Source organism: Pinus tabuliformis, chromosome Q (assembly GCF_031772625.1).
Source record: "Pinus tabuliformis cultivar Carrire ecotype Pingquan chromosome Q, CPIR1, whole genome shotgun sequence".
Classification (NCBI taxonomy): Eukaryota; Viridiplantae; Streptophyta; class Pinopsida; order Pinales; family Pinaceae; genus Pinus; species Pinus tabuliformis.
Window position 1 is genome coordinate 847,923,953 of NC_142296.1, and position 4,818 is coordinate 847,928,770.

Consider the following 4,818-nt stretch of genomic DNA (forward strand, 5'->3'; position numbering starts at 1 on the left):
ACATACCTCATATCAAACATGGGTATCTTGTATCTGTGTCATGTAACTTGGGAATAAACAATTCAATTTTTGTAATAACACCTCTCCATTAGAACAAAAGGAAAGATGAAATGGCCCACCTTCTCACAAACAATAGTGTGGCGTGGAACAAAGATCACACTATATTCTCTTTGAAGATTTTGCTTAGTATCGTGCTGAATATGTGACGAAATCATCTTCATAAAATTAACTTGAGGCCGAACAAGGTACATTATACTTTTACAATCAGTCTGAATAGGATCAGCCGAAAGATGGCGCAAGTTTTCCACCCCATGCTCCTGCATTCCACAAACACATAGCTATAAGATAGTGCCCAACAGCAAGTTTAAGCTAAGCTTAATTGCAAAAGATAAGTTCTAGGTCATGCAGTTCTTTTAAAAAAATCCATAAACCAGTCAAACTTCTTACAATTCATATAACTTTTGCAATAAGACTTTCAATGAGGTTAAAGCAAAGCACAGCAAGTTATCAGTTAAGAGACACTTTCAATCTCATAGGACATTATATGGCAAATTCAAAAGGGTGACCAGCATGAGTGAAACCTGATTGGGAGAACAAAACTAAACAAGGCTGTTGATGCCAACAATCACCTCAATCATCGTGATTGTAGTTCATGGTAACTGTGACCAGCAACAACCACCTTGTTGACTCCTATAAAAGAGAGTGGATACAGCAATCACCTCAATCATTTCTTCTACCCACATTTGCTCCACTTATTGGTCAAGGGCCAAGGCATATGACTGGTGCAACAGAAGCATGCTCGTGCTATGGAAAACTGCAAGAGCTATAAGAACTTCTCTCTAGAGGATATTTGTTTTGCGTATATCTTTTGTCTCAGCTTGAGGAGTGTTACTGTCATGAATAATGATGCACACAATCTCCTTGGCCTATTGTAAAATTTTGCACAAGCACCATTAGTAAGCAGGACCAATGCTTAATTGAATTGCTCTTCTTCAGAGTCAATACAAACCATCACAAATGACTTGGCAATGTCACTATCACCGAGACTTTCATAATGTGGTTACAATATCAATCTGAACACACTCCTGAATGATAAGGTGGAGAAAATAGAAACTAATGACTTCTTCACACCACCTTACTTCCGTGGGATACCAGGAATGTTAATATTACTTATAATAACAAAGAGATAAAAGAAACAGCACTGTGTACACCCAACAGGATATCTTAGAGTGCAACTGCAAAACCCATTATATCTACCCAAAAACACTTAATCCCTCTCATGTTTCAATTTGTCATTTACCTCTTATGAGGAGAAAAAAAGGAGTTTACTGCGCTGATTTTTTTGTGGGGAACTGTTAATGGTGGCCAGCAAAAGCTATTCCCAAGCAGAACTCATTAGTTTACAGCTTCAGCATTCAGAATTACAGCTATCTCGATGTCCATTTTCATATTTCGGACTTCCACTTTAGTCCTTATCATTCCAATTTCGGGGGCAGCTTACTGCAAATGTAATTTGATTCATCTAATTTATGGAATTGAAAAATTACATGTTATTGATAACTTTTGGGTCTTCGATGAATTTGGATTTACTAAATTATCTCTTATGTGCACAGGCCGCAGAGTGCAGGGGGGGCCGAACCCCGCCGCCCCCCATTCCTGGTGCTGTTGCCTATTCCCTTTGTCGTTTCTAGTAACGTGAGTCTTTGGTTTACAGATAGACTGGTTTGTCTGAATAGCAGCAGAATGAAAAGAAGACAACACTGACAATATCCCTCCTTACCTTCAAAAGAGATGTTTGAGCAATCAGCGCTAGCGGCCCGCTAAGTTTCGGGTCCAGAAAAAGCATCTTCCTACCACGAATCTGCACTCGCGACAATTAAAAGAGCAATGTGAAAGAGATTTACATTATAATGCGTATATCCTATTTGCAATGCTGGAAGTGGATATCTATGACTGATGATGTACACCATTACTGAAAAGATTCGGACGCCAGCAATTCGAATCGAACGCTAAGTCAAATCGTAAAAAGCAATTTTACTCACTGTTGTCAGAATGTGCACGAGTTCCTTCTGAGATTTCTCCCTGGATACGCGAATCCAACAATTTATCACTCTGAATATTTTAAATGGAGGGGCAAAGTATTGACAAAGTTCATGCAATTTGGCAATAGTACTTACCTCAGGGATGATAGATTTATCGGGGCATTGTCCAGGCTAGGGCTGCGGCCTTCTGCTTCTTATTTGGACGACTCCTAGGTCAGCGACAGTGGCAACGGTTGGGGTTTCTCATAGTGGCATTAACTACCCCGTTCTTCTAGCTCTGGCATGTTGGGATTCTGCACAACTGACAGGTTTAAAAACGCTCAGCAAACTCTCCTTACGCTGTTTTTGGGCCAAATGAGCTGGTTATTGCGACTTCTTCCTCGGACCAAACATCAACCAGCCTATCGCTGGGCTTCAATAAAATAAAAAATACGTTGTGGCGATATAGGCTCTTAGCAGTCTTTATCAACGAACAAGGGAATTACGTCACTCTTACAGGTGTCTCGCGGTTGCCGCAAGCAAATTGCAACGGGACATAAACTTAAAAAACACAGATAACACAGGGTTCCCGAGTAACACACATAAACTGAGCAAGCACTCCCAATATTTGCTTCTCTGCTGTCCTCCATAGCCTTCTTTATGCAGGGACTTGCTGCCTCGCAGCTTCCCTTGTTCCATTTGATGTCGGAATTATTCGATATTGTAATATTTTAAATGTCTCCCTATAATTCTTCGAATGTCTGATATTTAACAATCTCTGATATCAAAATCCCCCGAATGTCTGACACTTAACAATCTATGATATCAAAATCCCCCGATGTCCGATGTACACGTCGGAACTTCATTTACTTGAGAACTCTTTCATAAAACTTACGATATCATTAAACATACGATGCGCGAGGTCCCGAGGTCTTCATACCTTCAATAAAACATAGCTCCGATGGGATTAAAATTCAATGAGCTTGTTATAAATTTAACGGAGTTTGTCATATTAAAATTCTGATATCTTTAGTAAGAAGTTAGTTGTTTGAAAGGTTGAATGGATATGAGGTTGTTTAGTATGAAATGTTTAAAGTCTAGGAGAATGTACACAGGTTGAATATTAGTTAAAATATTTTAATTAATTTTTTATATAATTTAATTAAATTAATTAATTTAACTTTTATTTTAATAGTTTGTAGTTTAGTTTAATAATTTCAAATGAAGTGCATATAATTGATTTAATAATGTTAATGGTACATGTAATTAGAATTAGATTTTTGGTTAAATTTCATAATTTTAGCCGAGGCACACATTTTCCAGAACTACGATATTTTTGACACTTCATCTTTGGAGATGCATATCTGGAGATTTATTCAACCAAATGAGGTTTGCAGTAGCTCATTGGAAAGTGTTGTAGTAGCTACAACCAACCTCCAAAATTTTTCCTTAGCTTCGTTTTGGAGCCTCCCTGCCAACCATCCTTAGCAGCATGTCTTGCATTGTCAAGCACACAAGCTTCAATTGAGTTTCAGTGCCCTGTCGGCCTGTGCATGTCAGCTTGTTTGTCTCCATCTCGTAGGTCGGCATTTCGGACTAAGACTATTTGCTATTAGAGATACTCCCCCAAAAAATTGTTCAATTCTAGAAGGGAACCAACCTTCCCTCCAGAAATTGCGTGAATCAGCTGGGCAGTCTGATGGGCTCCAGAAATCCACAAAACAGTCAGGTAGTCCTCCTTCATAAAATTGCGTAATCTGAATCGACACAGGGCCTCAGCTTAGAAATTGCGCAATTCTGGGAAGCAATGACCTGCTCGGCCCAGAAACTGCACAATGTCTGACAGATAGCCAGCTCTACTCAGCCCAAAAACTGCGCAAATTTTCATCCCAAGCTCACAGACTGATGCATGTGCCTTCAAGTTGACCGGTTCCCTCCGGGACCGAGAAAAACTATTTCATGCATGGGCTACTTTTCCTAAAATAGCAAAAGGCAGCATGCAAAAGGCATCCCTAGATTTGAGGGATTTATTTTTAGCAGTTGGAGGTTACATGTATAGATCATTTTAGAAACCTCTCGCCAAGTGTCGCTTTTTCCTAGATTTGTGGCATGCGCGTCATAACCTCGATCTTATCAAAACTTATGAACCAAACGTTGCAGAGCTCATTCTTCACATCAACCTTGCAGCTCTGACATCCCACATCGCATCCAAGAGTCTTTGACACTTTCAACTTAGTTGTTTCAGGGTAAGTCTGCTTCTTATGTCTTGTGCTGCGTTTCTATTGCTTTTTGTGTTTCGCTTTGTGTAAGTGTTGTCTGCTTGATTTCAATGAGTGAATGCTATCATTTTGATGTATGTTAGCTTGTAGAAGCACCATTTCAATTTTCATTTGCATCTCACTGTTGTCGCATGCATGACATTGTTTTTGCACCGACGGTTTTCGTTGCGGTGAACCGCTTCACACACATGCATGTTTTCCCGTTTTTTGAATCCACAACTATCCAGGTCTTAGTGATGTCTTGCATGGCTTGCTCAAGCCTATTTTGTCTCACATAGGTACATGTGCAGATTGTATGTAACATATTGTAAAGTGGAATTCCAAGTGTCGATAGTTGAATGTAACAATCATGTAGTAGTTGAAGAGTCATGAGGGTAGGTGAAGAGTCACAAATGGGAATGTCAAGGGTCACCCCGCCCTTTGCTATTTATAGAACCTCATAACTCATTGTAAAGGATTTTGGGCAACCAAGCTTCTAATAGGAGTATCTTAGAGAAAGCTTGGAGAGTATTATAATG

General features: G+C 39.5%; 1 long non-coding RNA gene across 1 annotated transcript; it reads right to left on the reverse strand.

Moving 5' to 3' along the window:
• Positions 1-274: 274 nt before the first annotated feature.
• Positions 275-2,228, reverse strand: LOC149222223 (uncharacterized). The gene is made up of 4 exons (XR_016248888.1): positions 2,178-2,228; positions 2,043-2,082; positions 1,781-1,861; positions 275-317 (listed from the first exon to the last, which is right to left on the reverse strand). It is a non-coding gene; the product is annotated as an uncharacterized LOC149222223 (long non-coding RNA).
• Positions 2,229-4,818: the final 2,590 nt, after the last annotated feature.